Genomic DNA, 26,006 nt, shown 5'->3' with positions numbered 1-26,006 from the left:
ATGTAACGTATACAGTAAAGTGCTAAGTTAAGCCGACTCTCCCTGGGACGAAAACCCCTAGGAAAAAACCAATGGAAAAAACTCCTGGAAGGACAAAAACCCTTGGGAGGAATTAATATATATATATATATATATATATATATATATATATATATATATATATATATATATAGATAGATAGATACGGTAGGGATAGGAGGCGGGTAAGCGGATTAAACTGGTTTAGCCGGTGGTCGGGCATCGGCTGGTCATCACGTTGAAGGACAGCCAGTAGATCAGTGGTGCGATGACCTTCACAGAAACAGGAACTGGGTCTGTTTGTCTCATTGTCCTTGGGGGTCGAGGACGAGACAGGGAGACAAAAACAGAGTAGAGTAGTAGAGTAGAGTAGTAGCAACGCGAGTGGCTTCAGTCCACGCCGGTTTCATAAATTCACACAGCAAGGGTGAGCAGTGCCTGCGGCCGCGCGGCGCGTGGTTTTTTCAGCGCCCATATTAACAATCATGCACTCCGCCGCATGGGCAGCGTGAGCTCGCGGCTCTGTAGCAACAGTGCTGCAATCGTTTCTGCGTCGGTTCTGCTGCGCTGCTCACGCTCAATTAAAGTGAAAGTGCTTTGTTTATGGTTTAAATGCTCGTGGATTTACGCGAAAAAGTGTCATTTTACCATAAAATCATGAATGTGATGCCAAGTGTGTATTAAACAGTCATTTGAGCAATTTAACAGAAAGCAATGAAATATGTCACTGTTGCCAGAAGACTGCACTTTCATTCACTCTCTGTCCAGCAGTAAATGAGTCCTCATCTATCTTAACAAACTTAAGAGAGAGAGATTTAATAATATATGCGCTTCTTAAGTCTATAATTCTGTTTATATCTGTCATTAAATGGACTTGAACAGCACGAAAACAATGTGGATTAAACAAAAGTTATAAAAATTACACTGACCATCAAAAGGCACATTGAAGAGGTTTTGCTCATAAATGCATGTAAAATGAAGTAATTTGAACTTGAGATTTTTATACAATTACTAAACTGCACAGTATACACTGCAAATGCTTTATTAAATGCTACCTCTGACTAAGAATGGATTATTTTGCACTTGTATAGTCTTTTTATATTTTGAATTTTTAAGAGCAATAAACATATATTGAAATGTTTACATTCAGATATGTAAGTCAACATGTATAAATTGCTATTAGTTAATTAATGGGGAGATAATCGAGAATCGAAGTCGAATCGGACTGATAAAATGAATCGTTAGATTAATCGATGCATCGAAAAAATAATCGCTAGATTAATCGTTTAAAGAATAATCGTTTATCCCAGCCCTACATATGAGGTATGTGAGTACTTTGCTCTAGACAAATAACTACTGCGGGAAAAGTACATTTAATGGACATTTTATGTGAATGCTTTGTTAAAGAAGAATGTCTTAAGTTTAGATTTAAATTGATCAACTGTGTCTGATACTCAAACATTATTTGGTAAATCATTCCAGAGCTTAGGGGCTAAGCAGGAAAAGGATCTACCACCTTTAGACACTTTTGATATTCTAGGGACAATTAAGTGACCAGAATTTTGTGAGCGCAGTTTACGTGATGGATTGTATTCTGATAGTAGTTCTTTAATATACGAGGGCGCTAGGCCATTTAAGGCTTTGTAGGTGATTAGTAATATTTTAAATTGTATGCGATATTTAACTGGTAGCCAGTGTAAAGATGCCAGAATTGGACTAATGTGGTCATACTTTTTAGATCGAGTAAGCACTCTTGCGGCGGCGTTTTGAACCAGCTGTAGCTTGTTTACCTGATTTGCATGGCATCCCCCGAGTAACGAGTTACAATAGTCTATTCTAGAGGTCATAAAAGCATGGATAAGCTTTTCTGCATCTGATGCAGACAGCATATGGCATATTTTTAAGATATTTCAAAGATGGAAGAATGCTGTGCGGCAGACGTTGGTGATATGACTATCAAAAGATAGATTGCTGTCGAACATCACGCCTAAATTCTTAACCGTGGAAGATGGCACCACCGTGCAGCCATCTATGGGCAACTTGTAATCTGACATATTATGTTTGTAGCGATTCGGTTCAATAATAAGTATCTCTGTCTTATTGGAGTTTAGCATAAGAAAGTTATGTGCCATCCAGTCCCTAATATCACTAATGCAGTCTGTTAGCTTAGCAAACTGGTGGGTTTCGCTAGGATGCGACGAGATGTAGGGCTGGGTATCATCCGCATAGCAGTGAAAACTTATGTTATGTTTCCTGATAATGTCTCCTAGAGGTAACATATATAACGAGAATAGGATAGGGCCTAGAACTGATCCCTGAGGTACACCGTATTTAACGGTGGAGTGATATGACTCTTCCTCATTTACATAAACAAAGTGATATCAATTGGTTAGATACGATCTAAACCAGGCTAACGCCTGACCACTGATGCCAACATAGTTTTCTAGTCTATTGAGTAAGATTCTGTGATCTATTGTGTCAAAGGCTGCACTAAGGTCTAGTAATATAAGGATTGAGATTTCACCACGATCGGATGTTAATAGGAGGTCATTTGTAACTCTAAGCAGCGCTGTCTCTGTGCTATGGTGGGGCCTGAATCCTGATTGGAACATTTCATATGTATTATTATTTTCTACGAATGTGCGTAGCTGACTTGCCACTACTTTTTCTAATATTTTAGAAAGAAAAGGTAGATTTGAGATTGGTCTAAAGTTATTAAGATCTCCCTGGTCAAGGTTTGGTTTTTTAATGAGCGGTCTAATAATTGCTAGTTTGAAAGCTGTTGGAACGTATCCTAATTCTAGAGATGAGTTAAAGATATTAAGCACCTTGTCTGACACTACATGAAATACCTGTTTTAGTAATTTTGTGGGAACGGGGTCTAGTATACAGGATGATGATTTGGATGACGTTACTAATTTAGAGAGCTCTTCTATTGTAGTAGGTTTAAATGACTCAAGATGTTCGTTTGGTAATCTAGTGGAAAATGTACTATTGGGTAGAGTGGTGGCTGCTTGTGTAGTTTCTATGTTTTCCCTAATAAACATAATTTTGTTAGTAAAGAAGTTCATGAAGTCATCACTATTGTGTTGGAGTTTACTATTGGTTTCTGTTTGTTCTTTGTTTATAGTCAGTTTCGCAACTGTGCTAAATAGGAAACGAGGGTTGTTATGATTTCCTTTAATAAGCGTACTGAGATAGGTAGATCTGGCAGTTTTAATAGCCTGTCTGTAGTGTTGAACACTCTTTCCATGCTGAACGCCATACCTCTAACTTTGTGCTTCGGTAGTTTCTTTCCATTTATCTAGCTACTTTTTAAAGTGCTGTAGTATGATGGTCATACCATGGAGCTGGCGGTTTTTCTTTGATTCTTTTTTCGAATGGGAGCAACGGCATCCAATGTGCTAGAGCAGACGTTGTTCAGGTTTTCTATTATAATATCCAGATCTTCACGGTTATCTGCTACATGTTTCATTTGAGACAGGTCTGGAAGAGTGCTAATAAAGCTATCTTTAGTACTGGAAATTATTGTTCTGGCTAATCTGTAGCATGTTGTAGACTGAGCGGTCCTATCTAGAAGTATTGTGTATGACACAAGGCAATGGTATGAAACGGCATCGCTCTGGGGTGATATTTTGATGTCATTAATATTGAGTCCGAGTGACAGAATTAAGTCTAGTGTGTGATAACGAGTGTGCGTGGGCCCTGACACATTTTGTTTAATGCGGAGAGAATTTAGAACATCCATAAACGCACGTCCTAATGCATCTTTTGGATTATCCACATGGATATTAAAATCACCAACGATAAGAGCTTTATCTACAGTGACTGTAAGCTCAGATAGGAAGTCTGCTATTTCTTTAAGAAAATCTGTGTGGTGGCCCGGAGGCCTATATATGGTAGCTAAAATGAACGAAAGCCGTTTGTTGTTATGATCAGTTTTTCCATATTTAACAGTATTATTTCAAACAAATTAAATTTTAGGTTGGATTTATGGTTTACTTTGAATATTTTATTGTATATTGTAGCTACACCACCCCCTTTCCCTTTTAGACGAGGAACGTGTTTATAATAATAGTCTTGTGGGGTGGATTCGTTTAAACTGGTGTAATCGTCTGCTTTAAGCTGGGTCTCTGTTAAACAGAGTGCATCTAAGTTTTGGTCAGTAATTATTTCATTGATAATTGGTTCTTTATTGGTAAGTGATCTAATGTTAAGAAGGCCGAATTTTAACATTTGAGTTTCATCTGTTAATGTATTGTGTTCTAATTTTATGTTAATAAGATTTGTACGAGACGAGGTAAACAGTGCTCTGTATTTATTTGTTCGAGGAACAGACACAGTCAAGATGTGTTGGTACTCTGGTAAAAAAGGCTCTATGTGCTGGGATATATGTGATCTTGACATGTCAAGGCAGCTAACAGACTGATGGGTAAGCCGATCTGTCTGTTTCCTGACCTGGGCCCTGGATAGTCAGACAATATCAAAAGTAAGACTATTGGTCAGATTTCTAGAGAGTATAGCACTTCCTTGCAGAGACGGATGGAGGCCATCTCTCTTTAGCAGGTCAGGTCTTCCCCAGAAATGCTTCCAATTGTCTATAAACCCTACGTTATGCTGAGGGCACCACTTTGACATCCAGCCATGAAGAGACACTAATCTACTGTAAGTTTCATCCCCCCGGTAGGCGGGGAGGGGACCAGAGCAAATTACATTGTCTGACATTGTTTTTGCAATTTCACACACCTCTTTAATAGTATCTTTGGTGATCTCCGACTGGCGGAGTCTGGTGTCATTCGTGCCGGCGTGAATAACAATCTTAGAAAACTTACGTTTAGCATTAGCCAGCACTTTAAGTTTGGATCTAATGTCAGACTCTCTGGCTCCCGGTATACAATCGACTATGGTGGCTGGTGCCTCAATGCCAACGTTCCCGAGTATAGAATCTCCAATAACCAGGGCACCTTTAACAGACGTCTCAGCCGGTGTATTGCTGAGTGGAGAAAATCTCTTTGATATTAAAACAGGAACGTCATTTGGGTGCCGAATGTGACTATGCCGCCTTGACTCTGAAGTCGGAACCGAGCCATGTGTATTACGCTTAACACTAGGCGCACCCGAAACAGTGTTTGTAACATTAACATTAGCGGTCTTACTGTCCTCAAACAGCGTTCGGATGCGCCTTCTCCGTCAGCCTTACTACTTCAATACACTTAGCACATGTAAACCCCTCTATGCTGACGGAAGAAGCTAAACTGTACTTGTGGCAACTAGTGCAGGTTACAATGACAAGCGGAGTCTTACCGTTTTCATGCTGGGCGATGGCGTCTCCGTTCGCCCGAACGCGGTCCGTGAAGCTGCATCGAAATGGGTGCTCGCTCGTTGCATGCCTCGGTCGTCTCTGGGTGTCTGGAGCCAGGGTGATGTGAGGCACGCTGTACCGCCTGGTGCGAATGCCGGGCCACAACTCCTCCACAGCTTCCCGCTCTGGTGAGGAAAGGTCTGAAAAACATACATCAGATGAGTCCGCCATTAGATCGAAAAGGAAGGCAGATTTACAGTAAACAGACAGTGAGCAAGTGCTAACTTCAGCCGGCACGTTTTTTGATGCTAGCGGGCTATATGCTAACCCTAGGTGTTTACTAGTGATAGATCGTTTTACTTATTAATACTGTTCAATAATCGCCATGGTAAAGTATTCCTAAGATAAACTAGTACTTTATATTATATAGATAGGAACGAGATAGTAAGAAAATAGGATTTAGATGATGAACTCGACGGAGCTTCAATGCACAGAGCAGCGTTACACTGCTTCATTTTGAAAGAAAAAATATTTGGTTATTATATTTATTGGTTCTTCCTAACCCCAAATAGCTGGAAGAAATATAAAATGCAAGTCAAACCAAAGCTCTGGTCTTAGGAAGATAATAATGCATGTTGCATTGCTTTGCTATTGCATGTTTCTGTGATGAGAATTATGTGAGACGTAAATAAGAGGTAAATATAAGACGTGAACTTAAGCACAAATTTGCTGCGCACGTGCACGCATCCGACAAAATACTACGATTCACGCATTTACATGCATACTTTTCTCCTGCTGATCGGATCACAGATTGGACTACACCACTCCTTTCAATACGATCCAAATTTGCATCCAATCTACCTCAATCGTATTGATTAAGGTTTTTACATGACGGCTTTTTAATACGATTGAGCCATCAATAGGATTACAAACTGATTCATTGGTTGCATGTAAACATAACATAAGTACAAAAATAAGGGCACACCACTTAGGGAAAAAAACGGTTACATGCCCAATTGTGCCAGTGTTAGGGCTCTGCAAAAATATCGATACAGCTAACTATCATGATTTCGTCTCTCTTATCCTCCAAAGGACCTGTGGTAACAGAGCCACCGGAAGAAAAGCATACAGAAGACACGCCGGTCATGCTTGCGACAGGGCATCGTGGTGTCTCGAGAAGAAGATCGGGCAATGCGCATTCTCGTCGGATGCAAACAGATCGATCTCCGCTCGGCCGAAGACGGTCTATATTTTCTCGGCCGTCTGAGGATGCAGTCTTCATTCTCCCGGTGGTGGACCGCTGCGTGAGAGAATGTCTGCACCCGTATTGGCTACACCCGGTACGTGAGTCACTTTTAACGAACGTACGTTCGCGTGAGCCCATAATAAAAGCCGTTTCGCCAGCCTGGATAGGGACCGAGATCTCAGCCCTCCTTGGTGGTTTATGAATGAGACCACCGTCATACTGTCCGACCGCACTAGAACGTGTTGATATTGGAGTTTCAGTCGAAAGTGTTGTAGCGCTAAGATAACCGCCCACATCTCGAGGTGGTTGATATGTAGCTGAGACAACTGGTTGTTCCACATACCAAAGGCGGGTTCGCCGTCGCAGTGCACGCCCCAACCCGTCGCAGACATATCCGTAGTCGCCACTTTCCTCCTGCTTACGAGAGGAAAAGGTGAGGGGATGTCCATTTCGAAAGCGCTTTCACACAGCTGTACGTGATTTTGATTAATAAGCGGCCCGACAACCAAGCACGGGGCGGAACTTTCGCTTTCAACCAAAACTGAAGCTGTCTCATGAACAGCATTCCCAATGGTATTAGTGGGGATGCTGCTGCCATCAGACCCAGCATTTTTTGGAATCGTTTGAGAGGGAGATGTGAACCCGCTTTGAACAATGCTGCCTCGCGTCTGACCGTGAGTGCGCGTTCCGGTGTAAGCCATGCCCGCATCTTTATCGAGTCGAGCGTCACGCCTAAGAACGCGATCTGCTGCGTGGGGGTGAGCAAACTCTTCTGGAGGTTGATTTTGAACCCTAAATTCTCCAAATGCTGGAGTACAACCGTCTTGTGCGCGATAATTTTCCTCTCTGACTGGGCTAGAATAAGCCAATCATCGAGGTAATTCAATATGCGGATGCCGCTCTGTCTGAGAGGGGCGAGAGCCGCATCCGCACATTTGGTAAATGTGTGTGGTGCCAAAGATAATCCGAAGGGCAGAACTTTGTACTGGTATGCTGTCCCGTCAAACGCGAATCTTAGAAATGGCCTGTGACGTGGTGTTATCGGAATGTGAAAGTAAGCGTCTTTCAGATCTTGCTCTGTTTGGCAAGAGCACGATTCAAAACGCGTAGATCCAATATTGGTCTGAGGCCGCCGGTTTTCTTTGGAACGAGAAAATAACGACTGTAAAAGCCTGATCCTTTGATTTTTCATATTTTAATCGTTTGTGTGCTGCTGCGCATCCATGTGAAAAGCAAATGCGCGTTGCCGTTTATAGGCGCATATGCGCTGATTAAATAACAAAATCAATATTTCTCCATTGGCAGGTTTTAGTTGTTCAGTGGAGTAGTCTATTTTATTTGCCTCAAAATAGCAACGCACCAACAATGCGCCTGAACACAGCTCGTTTTCAGACCAGAAGGCTCATGGGCGCAAAAGTGGGCGCAAATGTTATCTGCAGACTTTTCTTTTTTTAGCTGCTGAACCAACACCTCATGTTCAGAATCCTCAACGTTGATGTTAAAGGGTGCACCATCAAGCTGTAAAGTCTTCTCACCGAAGGTCTTCGTGACAATTCTAAGACAATGAAGCAGCGCAGCCTAGCTGACAGGTGGGTGGGCCTCATAGCTACGCGACTGCTATAAGTGATGCAATACAAAATACGATGAGCTGACTATGCTGTCTAATAAGTAGAAATTAATCTAATCTGCTCGCAAACTTACTTTCGTGGCTCACAGGCTTCCCTCTGCACAGAAGCATTACAGCTATCGAGTTTTAATAAATATACTCAAAACAATTTTCACTTGTTAGTGTCTAACAAACAGAATTATTATATTAATTAAACAGCCCTTTTTTCTCCAATAAATAAAAACTTTTACTAGTGTTTTACATGCACAAAATAATTTAATGGTGGTATCCAAAACATTGAATTTAATTCAAAATTGAATTCAAAAAAACTTTGCTACTTGTGTTTTACATGCACAAAATAATTTAATTGCTGTATCCAAAACATTTAATTTAATTCAAGTATTATATTAAATACATTTTAAAACTTCAGTGCACATGTATGATAAGCCTAGTAATACGTAAATATTTAAAATACATCAATAACTGATATCATAGGTTAACAGATAAAATCATACTGAGTGTATTTGTGTTTGTGAGTTTGTTGTCTGAGGTGAGTTTCAAAGTTGGTAATGTGGACACCAGTCATCAGTTCAACATTCAAGTTCATCGTTCCATTGTTGTTGTACCTGACAGAGTTCCTTTAAGGACACAGACATGGTTGCTGCAAAAAATAAATTAATAAAGGACAAACGATTAGAGCCCGACCGATTTATTGTTTTACAGATTTTATCGCCCGATATGAGCATGTCGCAGATATATCTGTATCGGTGTATAAGCCACAGGTATGCAGCCGATATGAACGTTCCTTACAAAAAACATTAAATGCTTTTGAAAGATGTAAGTACTTGTTTGTCCAGCAGAGCGCACCCTATTGGTTGCTAATGGTGACCCAGGTCACTCACTGTAGTGACACCAGCCAATCCCCCACCCCCTTCACTTTAGTCAGTCTCTCAGTTCAGGTTGCGGCAGTCACGCGGTTTAGATTAGATTAGATTAGATTAGATTAGATTACTTTATTTGTCCTGAAGGAAATTTGTCTTGGACAAAAGGCTGCCACATAAGACATACAATATATACATATAGGGGCGGTTTCCCGGACAGGGATTAGACTAGTACTAGACTAAAAATTTTTAAGAGCTGTCCAAACTGAAAACAACTTAAACTGACATATCTTAAAATACATCAGGGCCCTTTGTTTTGCCTCAAAATGCACACAGGTAATGTTTTTAGTAAGGCATGTTTGTTAAAACTAATTATATTTCCTAATTAAACTAAAGCCTAGTCCTGGATTAAGCTAATCCCTGTCCGGGAAACCGCCCCATAGTACAATAACAGCAACATCAACAACACACACACAAAAAAGTGTACAATATAAACACTACTACTCCAATTCAAGTTAACCTATATTACCTCCTGAGTTAAGAAGATTAATTGATAAAGGAACGAAAGAGTTCTTATACCTATTAAGATATCTCTTCCTATATTTAACCGGGACCCTATAGCGTCTACCAGAAGGGAGAAGTTCATATTCAGGGTACAGAACATGGGTGGGGTCTGCTATAATTTTATTTGCATGTGTAAGTATAGCCCTCTCAAAGAAAATTTGGAGGGAAGGAAACTCTCTCACCCCTATCACTCTCATTGCGGTGTATACCAATCTGTTTATTTGTGATTTTAATTTAACTGATATGTTACCAAACCAAGCTGCAATTCCATAACGTAACACACTCTCAATCACAGCACGATAGAATAACATCAGTACCCTCTGTTTAACCCCAAACACTCTGAGTCTTCGCAAGAAGTACAGTCTCTGTTGGATCTTAGTGCATACATAATTCACATGGGTATTCCAAGACAGGTTACAGTCAATGTGCACACCCAAGTATTTGTAAGAACAAACCTGAGCAATACAAGTGTTCTGGGCCAACAGTGGAGAATGATCTCCCACATGTCCCGGGTCAAAAATCATTTCTTCTGTTTTTTTAGTATTTACAATGAGATGATGGTCCTCACACCATTGTATAAACATTTTAACCTCTAGACTATAATCAGAAATGTCAGTATCCATGTCCATAAGTCCCAGAATTGCAGTATCATCAGAGAACTTTACAATAAGAGTGCTGGAATGACTGCTTGTACATTCGTTTGTATGTAATGTAAATAAAATGGGAGAACTCACACATCCCTGAGGAACACCTGTGTTGAGGACTTTAGACTCTGATAATATCTGATTCACTCTGACCTGCTGGGTCCTGTTGGTCAAAAAAGAGTGATACCATAGAATAATATATGGATTAACAGACATTTGTCTGAGCTTACTAAGGAGGATGTGTGGCGGCAGAGTATTGAAAGCAGAACTGAAGTCTACAAATAGCAGGTTTCTTCCCAACATTTTACACCTGGTATTAAGACGCGCTTTGGTCGATTGGATTATCTGTGGGCGAGAGAGACACTTTCCTGTTTAGATTTGGTGTTTTTAATCCGTCTCTTTTGTCCACTTGCAAGTTGTTTAAAACGCAAGCAGGAGTACAGAAGAGACAAAGGCAGGTCCAAAAATACAAAACAGGAATTAAAAGGCAAAACATAACATTCACAGAGAATTTGGAATGAATACAGCGTAATCAAATCAGCAGGAGTAGCATTCAGAAAACAGGTGGGTTTTGAGTAGTGATTTAAATTCAAGAGGTGGAAAAACGCAGATTTGGCAATGGAATTAATATGGGACTGAAAAGAGAGGGTTGAGTCAATGATTACACCTAGGTTTTTGACAGTATTGGATATTGTGATGTGAGAACCAGCAATTTCACAGGTGAAATATGAAGAGATATTGGCTGTTAGTGACGGGGTTCCAATAAAAATGATCTCAGTTTTATCCATGTTAAGTTTAAGGAAGTTAGATCTTTTATGTCCTTTACACAAGCTGAAATTTTGTCAATTTGGGGAGGTAGGGTGGGTGTGCAAATATTGAATATAATTGAATATCATTTATATATACTGCCCTCCAAAGGCAGAGTGCAGTATCTACGCAAACACTGAAACTGAGAAAAATGGCTTTAAAGTTTTTTCACTAGCCAGCCAAACATGTTGTGGGTAGATTAGTGGTAATGCATTCATGTAATGCCTTGTTAGGAAGAAATTTTTATAGAAAAAAAAAAACATGACCACCGATGTGACCCTTGACTCTCAAAATGCAGATACTGCACTCTGCCTTTGGATGACCTTTAACAACTAAAGCACTATTGCAATAGCAGAGTGCAGTATCTACGAACTAAATGTGTTCACTCAACTTTTTCTCATGCTTCTTAATACATTTTGATTGTTTTTAATAACTGTAATAGTTTTATTGATGTTTGCATGTTGTGAATGCTAAAACTGCTCCTTTTACCACAAAGAGTATTTTACTCATTTTATTAATTTTTATTTATTAATTTACATTATACGAGGTTTGCTTTAAAAACAGTAGTTAAAAATTAACACAAGTAAAAAATAGAAGAACATGTTTGTCCCAAAGACATTATTGTAACTACAGGGTACCCCCAGGATTGTCAAACCTAAATTCAAGGCTTTTTAAGACCTTTTCAATACCACTTCAAATGAAATTTAATACCTACATCGCACCCATTCGGGTAGAATAAATCATTTTAAATAATGTAATATACCTCAAATAATTACTATTTACAAGTGTTTGAACATTCATGACAACATGCCTCTAAAAAGGCTGAGTCCAAGGCCCAAACGGCCTAACCCTTATCTTTACCAAACTATCAAAACCAACAATCAAATAGATTTAATAGATTTAAATGTACATTTATTGTAAATGCGCCCCTCCTCTTTATCTTGTGCAGCCCGCCACGTTTTAATGTGACCATTATGTTGGAGAAGGTAATTTATGTCTTGTTTGATCCATGAAATAAGCTGCAAACCAAACAAAAACACCAATTTTAAGGTATTAATTTTTTTTGCTCTTTAATATAGTTAAGATAATAACAACATCTAATAACACTCATCAGTAATGCTCTGAACCAGAACAATACTGACCAACAAAATTAACCATATTATGGAAAATGAAACAAAAACCCCTCAAACACAACAACAAATTAAAATGTTATGCTATTTTGACCATAAAAGACAAGAGATCTGTTCACTGCACCAAACAAATAACTGGACACAAGCTCATATAGATATAGTTCTGTTAATCTTTTCTGTTAATCTTTATACAGGACCATACTAAAGTTTTCTAATGCTAACTTAGTGTGACAATGTAAATATGTAGAATATAGTATATATTGCAAGATGATATTATCTAATTAAACAGTAAACAAAATATATAATAGCTTAAAAATTTGCATTATTGTTTGCAGCTTCTTATTGCATGGATCACACAAGAACATATGACCTTCTCCGACATAATGATCATATTAAAACGTGTCTTCTCTACCTAGACTTACTAGAGACGGATTGTGGAACAGAAGATTGTGTGCTAAATCAAACAACTGATCACAGGTGCTTGGACACCTGTCATTGTCCCGCCCCCACAGTCCCAAAGTCAACTTGATCGAGCAAGTGTGTGTTGTGCAGCTGCGTGCGCATAGAGAGAGTCGAGAGAGTCGAGCGAGCGCTCATCCCAGCCTTTACTTTATCATCCCAGCCTTTTTACTTAACTTTATACTTTGCTCGCGTGACTGCATTTGTGCGCTCTCGGGAGGATGTTTTTCAGCGCGCGATTAGTGTTCTGTGAACACGCGAGAATGCTTTCCCGCACGCGAATAGTGTTCTGCGCGCTCGCTAAGATGCTTTTCCGAACATGGATAGTGTTCTGCGCTCTTATCTATCACTCGAGCGTTGTTTTTGTGCACGCGAGTTTTGTGTCTTAATTATCAACATATAAATCTATTGATGATTTGTAAAATTAAGACATCCGTGAAAAATTCAAGACTTTGAGGTGAATTCAATACCTTTTAAGGCCTTAATATGGGAAAATGAAATTCAATACTTTTTCAAGACTTTTAAGACTCCGCGGGTACCCTGAACTAACAGTATGCCCATTTTAGTTAATTTTCATGTTTTCTCAAAGTATCACAGTTATGTAAACTTAGATATTCTTAAGATTATAGCTTAAGAAGTACTAAACAAAATGTTTTAATATTAAGTAGCCTACAAAATTAGTTCGTGGAAAAAGAGCACGTATTATGGAAGTGTACTTTTTCACCTAGCGTGCTTTCTGCCGGCCCCGGCTGCGCTCGTCAGGTTGACTGGGCTCCGTTAACTTTGCCTAACAATATAACTTTACCAGACTCTTATCAAACAAAGGAGTAACCCCTGTCAATACAATTGGATTAGCTGCCTAAAAAGTGGAGAGATGTTCGAATCAACAAACACCAATGCGACTGAATCGGATTATATCATTATTGTTGGAGGATATTGCCTTCAATGGACGAGCACAGGTAGGTCAAAACTTGCTAGCAGCTGGCTAGTTAACTACTTATAAAGCTGTAATTTGCCTATGTATGAGTTATTATCATGCTATCTTCCTTACCCGTGTTTGTTTATTTGCGTTTTAACGCGAGTTCAACCATCATTTGGACGCGGCATTGTGCCATGGTTGGTTTGTTGGTGTGTTACGATGGAGAAAACCGCAGTATCTACGGTGTCAAAGCCGGGGAAACAAAGCCAGAACGCAGTAACGTCACTTACTGCGGTTTGCCTTGGTATTAGCATGGATTTTGTAGTTACTGCAATTTTGACACCCTCATTTCTCTGAAACGGGACAAAATTTAACTAAGAGACTTTGTCATAAGACAGAACAGATGTCATAAAGCTCGTTTTAAGCCTTAACTCCATTTTGACCAAGCGTGTAGTTACTGCGCTTTCGCTTTGGACGGCAGTATAGTATAATTGAATATCATCAGCGTAAAAGTGGTAGTTAAGACCATGGCGTTGTAAAATCTGACCGAGTGGTATGATATAGATTATGAATAAAAGGGGCCCAAGAATGGATCCCTGGGGAACACCTCGCTTCAGGGGGACAGTAGGTGACTTGGAGTCCTTAACTGAGATGAAAAACTGTCTGTCTGTGAGATAGGAAGAAAACCAGGAAAGAGCAGAACCATAAATACCCAAATTAGAGAGACGAGTAATGAGTAATTCATGAGAGACGGTGTCGAAGGCAGAGCTGAGATCAAGTAGCAGAAGAATTGAGAGAGAGCCAGAATCAGCAGAGAGCAGTAGATCATTCACTACCTTTACCAGCGCAATTTCAGTACTATGGAGGGGGCGAAAACCAGATTGAAAGGGATCGAGGAGATTATTTTTAACCAGAAAAGACTGAAAAGGTTTAACCTTAGCTGCTATGTTCTACTGCTTATATTATCTATTGATTTTCTGTGTTCTCCTTTACATCTACTCATGTAAAGCTGCTTTGCAACAATTAACATTTGTGAAAAGCGCTATATAAATAAAATTGAATTGAATTGAATGTACAAATCAGATCAAGAGTATGGCCGCGAGTATGGTTAGGAAAATGAACATGCTGAGTCAAATTAAAACATTCAAAAACTGACATTAATTGATTAGTGTTAGAACAAACAGTATCGACATGAATATTAAAGTCACCAAGCAGGACAATGGGAAATGACAATGAACTCGCAAGGGTTAATAGTTCACTGAGTTCAGAAAAGAAGCTCAACAGAGTTTTAGGAGGACGATAGAGCAGGATAATTATAGAGTGAGCCTTCAAAACCATATATTCAAATGAATTGATTTCATAAAAATAGAGTTGCGTTAGTCGGAGATTGTTGCGGTAAATAACAGTGAGACCACCCCCTTTACCATGGAGACGAGGTCTGGACAGATAATTATATCCGGCAGGTTTAAGGAGATTCAACTGCAGAAAATCATCCGGGGCTTGCCAAGTTTCAGTGAGAAGAAAAATGTCAAGCTTATTGTCAGTGGTAATTTCGTTAAGGTAAGAGGCTTTGTCCGATATTGAGCGACAGTTCAGTAGCGCAAAGCAACGATGCAGGGAATTGAAATTGGTGATACGTTTCTCAGCATCATAGAGATTAATTAAACAGCGATGTAAAGTATTGGCGGTGGGTTCTTGTCTGCTCACGGACGAAAATCTACAATTGGTCCAGATGCATGGCGGGGTATTAGGCTTCAAGCAAAATGTGCTACTGAAGACACGCCGAGAGCAGTGTATGTACCAAGGGTGACAGAGAATCCCTAGACTCCAGCAGCATTCATACATCACTGAATCGAGACGCGGGTGGCGGTTCAAGGCCCTTAACTAAGATGGTAAGTATCCAATATCCATTATGAAAGTGGGAAAAATGAGGCAGAACAGAGCAGAAAAAAGAAAAAGGAAAAGTTTTCCCCGAGACATGTTAGTGCTGAGCAAAAACAAGCCGATCACAGGCAAAGACCACATTAGCCAAACCCTGAACGCCACTACACCAGAAACAGCAGACTAAATAGGAGACGACACACCTAGATAGCAAGCTATTAAACGAGCAGCGCAAGAGACCGGTAACTCACCCGCCCGAAGAGCCAAACGTGGTTGAGACGTTAAGCAGGTAGAGAGCTCGCAGCAGCCCGGCGGCAAGTTCGCAGACAACAATTCAAAAATTATAATAGTCCGGTTCAAAAATCAGTAGTAAGGAGCTGAGTAATCCTAGACAAAATCTTGATAAACAGATCCAAGCAGGAAGGAGACAAACTAACAAACAAACAAACAATCCAGGTGCGAAGCGGCAGCACAGACGCGCACAGCGTTCTCGACCCGGAAATGGAAAAATCATTAAACATTACATTAAACATTAGCCTACATCAGTATGTTGTCAGTAAGTCAAGCATGGTCGTCTTAACGGTAAGTTTCTAATTAATTTGTGAAGTACATACTGTAAAGCTAATAAACAATGACTTTATAAGTTTCATTGTTTAAAATAAGCCCAATATAACATTATTCTCATCAAAACTGACAATGATTTTGTCAGGACCCTGTCAGGGGCCTATATCATGAAGGTAGCTGAACAAACTCGGGGTTACAGGATTGGTTTTGAGTTGACAAAACCAAACCGATGCAATCAGGCTTTAGTGGTCCCATGAAGCGCCTTATCAACTTTCTCTGTCAACTCAGGCTTTGATCTTTAGGCTATGATAGCTCCACCCGCGCGTGCACATAAAAAAGTGACGTCGGCTCCGAACAACCAATCGGAATAGAAAATAGAGAGAGCACGTACGAGCAGTGTATTTTTTTAGCGGAGGAGCATGAGCTAATTATACAAAATTATGAAGATTATAAAAATTTATTTCAAGAGTGAAATAATACTGCTTCTGCTCTTTTTAATATAACATGTACATTAACATGTACTTCATTGGATAATTTATTTAGGTACCCAATGTGAAACATGCTTTTTAAAGTTAATTTACATTGTTAAATTTGTTAATAATCTTACAGGGAATTTTATAAAAGCCCTCTTTTAAAGACATGGTCAGGAAATGTCCGTGGAACACTATGAAGCTGTTAATGTTACAGTGCGAGGACCACCTTGCGCATGGTTTGACAAACCGTGTTTTCCCCACCGACCGCATAAAAGTATGTACCACTTGCAAAAAAGCGCAACGCAATACACATCATTTACGGTACAGTAAAGGCACGGATTTAACGTGATATGTGAGGCAAGAAGTTTGCAAAGATAAGAGATTCCTTCCGTGGAAAATCTAGATATTTCATACAAATGACTGGGCAAGGGAAAACTAAAAACTCTCTCTACGAAGTGCTCTTCTAACTATTTGCGCGGAGACCCCTGAGACTTCTTTCTGCTTTGGATGTTTAAGATTAAGACCCTCACCCTCCTTTTCTTTTTTCTTCTTCTTTGTTTTAAATGTGGTATCAACACAGAAATAGTGATTGTTGAATATGCCTTAATGTTTGTATTTTAATATGTTCAATAAAAAATACCAATAAATAAAATTTGCCCAGAGACGCTAGTAGTTACGTCACCTATATATTTCTTTGCTAGCAGCTGATTGGTCAAACTGCAGTCTCAGATCTCGAATCCAGAACATAACCTGCCCCGGGGCAGGTTAGCCGTGCAGCGTAAGATACCATGGCGACGAACACCGATTAAAGCCGCGCTACTTTCATGGTACCTAAAACCCAGGGTTGGCGCAAACTAATCTTAAACTTACCTGGCTATCCACTTAATCCGGCTTCATGGTATAGGCCCCGATTGGTCTCTTGTTTTAGTGTCTAGTTTAAATTGACAGGGTTCTGACAGTATCATGTTCTGTGTGGGAACACGTGGCCATGGTTTGTTGATAGCTGGCCACGTGTTTTCCTTGTCCTGTCTCTTTTACCCCGCTCCCTTGTCATTCTCATTGGTTTGATTGTTTGATCCCTTGCACCTGTTCCCCTCTTGATTTACTCCCTTATTTAAAGCCAGGGCAATTGAGATCCTGTTGGCGGAGGCAAGGAGAGAGCCGGAGCAGCCAGCGCAGCTGCAGGCAACGCAGTCAACCCAGCCCGCGCAGTGGACCCAGCCTGCCCAGCCCACGCAGCCAACCCAGCCCGCGCAGTCGACCCAGCCCGCGCAGCCCGCCCAGTCGAGGCTGATGCAGTTACCGCTGCGTCCACGTCCTGCTCCTCCATGGACATTTTCCTGTGTTCCCCTGGACTTATTTTGTTGTTTTTGTCTAGTTTAGTGTCTTGTTATCTGTCATGTTGTGTCTGTCTTGTGTGTCCCCTTGAGGGACGCCAGGTGGCGTCCCTTGGGGGAAGGGTACTGTCAGAACCCTGTCAGATTGGTCTCTTGTTTTAGTGTTTAGTTTAAATTAACAGGGTTCTGACAGTATCATGTTCTTTGTGGGAACACTTGGCCATGGTTTGTTGATAGCTGGCCACGTGCTGGTGTTTTCCTTGTCCTGTCTCTTTTACCCCGCTCCCTTGTCATTCTCATTGGTTTGATTGTTTGATCCCTTGCACCTGTTCCCCTCTTGATTTACTCCCTTATTTACCCTAGTAAAAAATAAATATACTAAAATATATTTTAAATGCATTTATTTTATGCTAAGTATACTGCAAATACATTAACACATCTATGTACTAAATGAAAATACCCCATAATTGTACTTATTTCATGCTTTCTTCAAATGCAGGCAGAGTAACTTTGTGCACTAAAAATAAGTTGTAAAGTAGTGCAGCTTTTGCACATGCCATTATGGGAGGTACACTTTAAGTTGAACTACAGTGTGCTTTGAGAAAGTATACTGATTAGCCCAGGTGAAAAATAAATATATTTAAATAGTATTTTTTGGGACATACTTAATATATTTAAAAGCTACTATACTAAATGCATATTAAATGTATTATATTGAAACAACTTCAAATATATTAAATGCATTTCAAGATATATTTAAAGTCAATTTTAATCTATTTGCATTATATTTAATATATTGAAATTGTGTTAAATTGGAACAACTTCAAATATATTTAGTGCCATTTAAGTGTACTTCTTTAAAATTCATGTGAAATGCACTTCTCATACACTTAAAAATACAGTTAGAATACATTTAAAGCTTAATTTAACTGTGCTTTAAGAACACTTTAATAGTACTTCAGCATATTAGAAATATACTAGCATTACATTAATAGAAATTATTAACATTACACTACTATTTTATTATAAAGCTGTTTTTAATATTTAAAATGTTACATTAAAATCATTAAATATTAAGACACATACACAGATTTTGAATACAGAACAATTTAATATACTTCATATTATGTTGTGTACATTACAAAAATATCTAAAGTAAATTAATCAAGCACAGAGACATACATAATCTATTGACCAAAGAGAAACAATATAAAACAAATATCAGAGAAATGCAATTACAGAGCTACTTCTATCAAATTGTACAACATTAACATTAAATGTATTAATGAAAAGTACACTATGAATATGCAATCACTAAATAGGCATAAGCAATGATTATATAATAATCATAATGTAATTCTCTGCATAAAAAGTTACTGAAAAAAAAATGTTTAAATGCAATTTAAAGGCGGAGTGCACAATGTTTGAAAAATTTTTTGGAAAAGGAAATTTGGGCCGACTACCAAAACACACTTGGAGCCAACCAGCAGTAAGGAGAGTGTCTACTAACTGACATCCTTGCCAGGGTTGCGTATGTGTGTGGTGGGTCTATCAAAAGAAGGTCCAGACTCTACAGGGGTAGAGGCATGTTTGTCCAGGTAATTTCAAATGTTAACATTGGCTTTCAAAAATGGTGTACTCCGTCTTTAACTTAAGATAAACTTGTAAAAAGCTGAACCAAAACACAAAACAGTTTAGATGTCACATGTTTAAGTGGAGGTTCACTTCTTCTTGCAATTCAGACACCGTAGTAATTGAAGACTGCTTTATCACACGGTCTGTGAAAAGGAAACAGAATATACCAATTAACCAATAATGAATGAACATTTGGCTATCCATGTATGAAAATAAATTGGCATAGATATTCAATTCAATTCAATTTTATTTATATAGCGCTTTTCACAATACTCAATTGTTTCAAAGCAGCTTTACATTAATAGAAGCAGTAAAAGCACAGAAAAACGACAGAAAGCATAACATAATACACAATAGCATAAGCAGTCAAATTTGCTGCAGCTATGACGCGACATTATGAGCGAGCATATTACTAATGTAACGTCTAGAAGAAGAAGCTAAGTTAAGCCAAAGCAGGCTACCTCCCCAGGGTAAAAAAACCCCTAGGAGAAAAAAAACAAAAACCCCGGGTTGTTTAGCCGAGGAAATAAAAATAAAAGTCCTAGGAGGGAAAAACCCTTGGGAGATATACATGTATATACACACATATAAACGGATAAGGAGCTTAAGCGGAGATTAAGCGGATATTAAGCGGAGATTAAGCAGAGATTAAGCGGATATTAAGCGGGTCCTGCCGGTGGTCGTTGGTCAGGCATCAGCTGGGCATCACATTGAAGGACGACCAGTAGATCAGAGGTGTGCCGACTTTCACATCTACCGGAACTGGGTCTGTTTGTCCCATTGTCCTCAGGGTCAATGGGACCCAGGGACGAGACAGGGAGAGAAAAACAAAATCATATTAGCGTAGGGGCCGTTCACATGTAATGCAAGTGTCACACAGTGATGTGGTTTAATCAGCTTAGTTTCAGACAGACTAACTATTGAGGCATAATTGTTTTATCCACAGTTGAGGATTTTGCAAATTGGGGGCCCACTGCGACGGTATATATGGTAACTAAGGGTCACCTTCCGATTTTTAAGAGAAAATGAAACCTGTCGACCCGTTTGACTAAGGCCTGTAAATCCACTGTCGTCGTTAATGCAGGTTCAGTGGCAAACGGGTCTATATTGCATACTATTTACAAGATCACGAGAAAACGCCCAACATCGCAACCTGACCATACGTGTCAACCCGTTTGACTAAGGCTGGAGGCCCCACTGTCGTCGTTAATGCAGGTTCAGTGGCAAACGGGTCTGTATGGCATACTATTCACAAGACACAAGAAAGCGCCAAAATCGCAACCCGACCATACGTGCCAACCCGTTTGACTAAGGCCGGAAGCCCCACTGTCGTCGTTAATGCAGGTTCAGTGGCAAACGGGTCTGTATGGCATACTATTCGCAATAGAAAGAAAGCGCCAAAATCACAACCCAACCATACGTGCCAACCCGTTTGACTAAGGCCAAAAGCCCCACTGTCGTCGTTAATGCAGGTTCAGTGGCAAACGGGTCTGTATGGCATACTATTTGCAAAGAAAGAAAGCGCCAAAATCACAACCCAACCATACGTGCCAACCCGTTTGACTAAGGCTGGAAGCCCCACTGTCGTCGTTAATGCAGGTTCAGTGGCAAACGGGTTTGTATGGCATACTATTCACAAGAACACGAAAGTTCCAAAATCGCAATCCGACTATAGGTTAAGATAAGGTTTTTATTTATTTATTTGGTTGGTCTGTGTTATGACCGCGAGTGCTTTGTTCCGTACAGATAACTATTTCGAGTTAAGTACTTTTACTAGACAAATTATGCGAATGCTTTGTTGAAGAGAAAAGTTTTAAGTCTAGATTTAAAATTATCGACTGTGTCTGATTCTCGGACATCGGTTGGTAAATCATTCCAGAGCTTAGGGGCTAAGTAGGAAAATGACCTTCCACTTTTAGACACTTTTGATAGTCTAGGGATAATCAAGAGACCAGAACTTTGCGACCGTAGTGTGCGTGATGGATTGTATTCTGATAGTAATTCTCTAAGATAGCAGGGTGCTAGGCCATTTAAAGCTTTGTAGGTGATTAGTGATATTTTAAATTGTATGCGATATTTAACTGGTAGCCAGTGTAAAGATGCCAGAATTGGGCTTATGTGGTCATACTTTTTAGATCGAGTAAGTACCCTTGCGGAAGCGTTTTGAACTAGCTGAAGCTTGTTTACTTGATTTGCATGGCATCCCCCGAGTAGCGAGTTACAATAGTCTATTCTAGAGGTCATAAAAGCATGGATAAGCTTCTCTGCGTCAGATGTAGACAGTATATGGCGTATTTTCGAGATATTTCTAAGATGGAAGAATGCTGTGCAGCAGACGTTGGCGATATGACTATCGAAGGATAAGTTGCTGTCGAACATCACACCTAAGTTCCTAACAGTGGAAGATGGCACCACAGTGCAGCCATCTATGTGCAACTTGTAATCCGACATATTATGTTTGTAGCGATTCGGTTCAATAATAAGTATCTCTGTCTTATTGGAGTTCAGCTTAAGAAAGTTATGTGCCATCCAGTCACTAACATCGCTAAGGCAGTCTGTTAGCTTAGAAAACGTGTGTGTTTCGCTGGGATGTGAGGAGATGTAAAGCTGGGTATCATCCGCATAGCAGTGAAAACTTATGTTATGTTTCCTGATAATGTCTCCTAGAGGTAACATGTATAACGAGAACAGGATAGGACCTAAAACCGAACCCTGCGGTACACCGTATTTAACCAGGGAGTGATATGACTCTTCCTCGTTTACATAAACAAAGTGATAGCGATTGGTTAGATACGACCTAAACCAGGCTAGCGCCTGACCACTGATACCAACATAGTTTTCTAGTCTATTGAGTAAGATTGTATGATCTATTGTGTCAAAGGCTGCACTAAGGTCTAATAATATAAGAATTGAGATTTCACCACGATCGGATGTTAATAGGAGGTCATAGGAGATAGGAGATATGCATGTATGGAAGTTTTGTTAACTTCTCAGTTTACCTTTTAAAGCTTTCACTGTGTCCTCATCAAGCGTGTCAGTTTTATCTGTCACAGCACTCTAAAAATGGGAAATGAAGATAGGATTAGAACAGGCTCATGATATAAAACAACCTGTGTGTAATACAGGATATGTTTTAAATTGATAATTGTGTTTTATTTGAACCTAGATCATTTTCCATTGTTTGTCTATTGTGGTCTTGCAAACGTAAGGTTCACCTCTGTTTAAGGAGATTTAAGGAAATCAGAAATGATGCCAAACAGGGCTCCAGACTGCCATCAAATGGTGGCATTTTGCCACCTAAATTTGAGAGTGTGCCACTGAATTTTACATCCAGTCGCACATGTGCAACCAGCAAATTTGACCTTTTTTTTGTGATATGACACTGAATTTGAAACAGCACATTGTACTTTCTGAATCTATAATTAAAGTATTTATTAGTAGCGTCGTATAAGTTTGGTGTGTGGAAATTTTTTTTATTTCATGTTACCTATGATGACAGCGGAAATAAAACAATAGATACAGCCACACGCGACAGCCTTCTCTCCGACCATTTATCTAATCTGAGGTAATGAACACTGTTTTACGTCTTTTCGTATTCAGCGCTATTTTTAGCCTTTCGTTGATAAAACGAAAGCGGCTGATTTCCGCGTAGTTTCATTTTGCTAGCGTGTGAAAGTTGCGCGATCTTATTTCATAAACTGCCCCTTAAAGTAATCAGGACAGAAATGGATAAAAGTGGACAAAAGAGACGGATTTAAATATTACAGGTGTAAACGTTATGTTTCTCTCTCGTTCACATATTCTCTCTGCAGTATTTAAGCAGCCTCTCAGTGATAAATCTTAAAGCTACACTGAAGTTGGCATTTTGATAAATGCAAGTTATCTTTGTGTGCTAAATATGCACACAAAGTTCATGTAGATGGCAATACACATTCTCTTTTTTGCCAAATAAATGAAAAGCATGTTGAAATCATCAATGTCTTCCCTCTTGCTGTGTCAAAATCTCGCCTGGCTTTCCTCAGGGATGTTCCTAATAATGTGCTTAAAGTCAAATTCAGTTTGTGCATGATTACATGATATAACTTTTTTTTAATACTGTATCCTAAATTATGGATAATTAATACATTAATAAGATAATAAATTTCTGGAGTGTTAAAAAAATAACAACAAGAACCGTACTGAACCGAGAACCGTGACCATAGAACCGTGATACGAACCGAACCGAGGGTTTTGTGAACCGTGCCACCCCTAGTAGACATGTGAATATTTGGTTAGCATGTTGATTTACCGTGTGTGCCCCTAACTTTTCTGGTTGCGCCCCTAAAATTTTTAGTTGGGGCCACTGTGCTCCTAGTAAAAACAGTTAGTCTGGGCCCCTGCCAAATGGTATATGCAAGGATGACTAGGCCAAGTCCCTTACAGCTTTACAATAAAAAAAACAGGTTTTTACATGAATAACTCAAAAGGACAGAAATTAGCCACCTGGAATGGATGTGTTGCACATTTGCACTCCACATTTGTCCCGATTCAAAAATGTCAATAGCAGTTGATCTGAAAAACAACAGGCAGGTAATGATGATTAATGATTTGTTTTCTTTTTAAGAACTACTTACCCTGAATACAATATATTTAAGACAATATAATATAATCAAACCCAGCCTCTGCAGTTTTACAATCTCTCATAAAAGTATCCCTTCTTACAATGTCATTTTTGTGTCCATATGTAATTAGAAAAACATTTAAAAATAAACAAAAAGACAATAAGGTTGTCAAGATTGAACTGCTATACATTAGCCATTGAACATTACTGGAGTTATAATAACCATATGGTCATATCAGGGTATTTTCAGGTAAGACAGCTCAAACATTCATTTTAAACTAACGTTAGCATTGCAAGAGAAACAATAGAAAAACTTAAACGTGAACTTAATGTTATTCAAATAGCAACAACAAACTTACCACCAAGAATAAGTATTTCTATGGGCTGTATCTTCATTTGTTCCTGTCTACTTGGCTCTGGTTGGTCATATTTATGTTGCTGTGCTAAAAAAAATGAAAGGTTTTAATGATTTCTGAAATGCTTAAGAGAGATGCTTAGTCACACAATAACGACGTTCCAATTACCACACGTGACACCGACATAACGTTACATAAAGAAGCTGGGTTAAAATAAGGACAACTGTAATGTTTTACTTATTCAATATTTAGCTAAATAAAGAAATGCGAAAATCTGTCATCACTTACCCTCGTGTTGTCTCATTCATCTCCAAACAAAAAGCGAAATACTTTTTCCCTCGACGTCAGATCCACTAAAACCACTCACATTTTAAATCGAGTTGTTTTATCTTAGTCCTCTGGTGAAATATGATCGCCGATTAATTAAATAAATACGTTTAATGCAGAGTCGCCATCTAATTTAACAGTTTATAAGTTTAATGCAAGCAACCGCATGCACCTCGTGAACTGAACAACAACAGCTTTCAAATAGCACCGTGACATGTACTATGACAACAACCAATCAGGTTTAGTCATGTGAGTCACGTGTGTTGTTTGAAAATAAACACTAGCAAACGTAAGATTTTAAGCAAATCTTTGAAAAAATAGTTTATTATGCAATCGGAATGATATAATGTTGAAATGCTTGAGGAAAGTTCAATGTTAACTTATTACAATTAATGAATCATGTTTTGAAAAAAAAAGTATATTTATCCAAATATACTAAAACTTCACTAGAAGTACATTTGTGTTTAGCATATTTCTTAAAAGTGTAATTATGCATATATTTATTACCAGCATACTTCTTGTACACTTAATATAAATACATTAAAAATATTCTTAAGTTTAGCATATTTCTTAAAAATGTAATAAAGCATATATTTATTACCAATGTACTTCTAGTACACTTAATACAAATACATTAAAAATATTCTTAAGTTTAGCATATTTCTTTAAAATGTAATTAAGTATATATTTATTACCAATGTACTTCTAGTACACTTAATACAAATACATTAAAAATATTCTTAAGTTTAGCATATTTCTTAAAAATGTAATTAAGTATATATTTATTACCAGTGTACTTCTAAATGCAATTTAACATATTTTTAATACACTTCAAATAAGTATGTTGGAAATACAAATGTATTATAAACATACTATTTGTATTTTAAGTATATTTTTAATACATTAAATACTACGTCTTTTTGAACTGGGAGGTTCTTGTTTCTATCTACAACATTGTTTGAAACTATATAAAAACTTGGCGTGTCTTTACCAAAATATTTGTTATAATACAAGTACTTTTTTGTGCTTGAAGAACAATTATTTTATTTAACAGAAAAGTTTCATATACACATATTTATCATACAGTATATAACTCCTTACAACAAAGGTTACTGTACTAATGGAAACAAAAATATAAAATGTATTATTGAAACTATATTTTAACATTTTTTTTTATAACAATGACACTAAATTTACATGTATATCTCTCATTTCATTAAGTTTGTACGTGAAAAAATAGGAATGCATAAACACTTA

At 38.6% G+C, this 26,006-nt stretch overlaps 2 long non-coding RNA genes across 2 annotated transcripts in view; both read right to left on the bottom strand.

The window, feature by feature from the left end:
• Window positions 1-3,519: 3,519 nt before the first annotated feature.
• Window positions 3,520-26,006, bottom strand: part of LOC129440685 (uncharacterized) — a 102,144-nt gene continuing 79,657 nt past the window's right edge. Inside the window, exon 5 of the long non-coding RNA XR_012365259.1 lies at window positions 3,520-5,520. This is a non-coding gene — a long non-coding RNA (uncharacterized lncRNA). The remainder of the gene's footprint in view (window positions 5,521-26,006) is intronic.
• Window positions 18,923-25,169, bottom strand: LOC129421834 (uncharacterized). Its single transcript, XR_012365258.1, has 5 exons — window positions 24,711-25,169; window positions 24,426-24,509; window positions 23,949-24,017; window positions 22,466-22,523; window positions 18,923-19,609 (listed from the first exon to the last, which is right to left on the bottom strand). It is a non-coding gene; the product is annotated as an uncharacterized lncRNA (long non-coding RNA).

The sequence above is a fragment of the Misgurnus anguillicaudatus genome, chromosome 22 (genome assembly GCF_027580225.2).
Source record: "Misgurnus anguillicaudatus chromosome 22, ASM2758022v2, whole genome shotgun sequence".
Taxonomy (NCBI): Eukaryota; Metazoa; Chordata; class Actinopteri; order Cypriniformes; family Cobitidae; genus Misgurnus; species Misgurnus anguillicaudatus.
The sequence above is the reverse complement of the archived record's forward strand: the minus strand, read 5'-3'. Positions and strand labels throughout refer to the sequence as shown.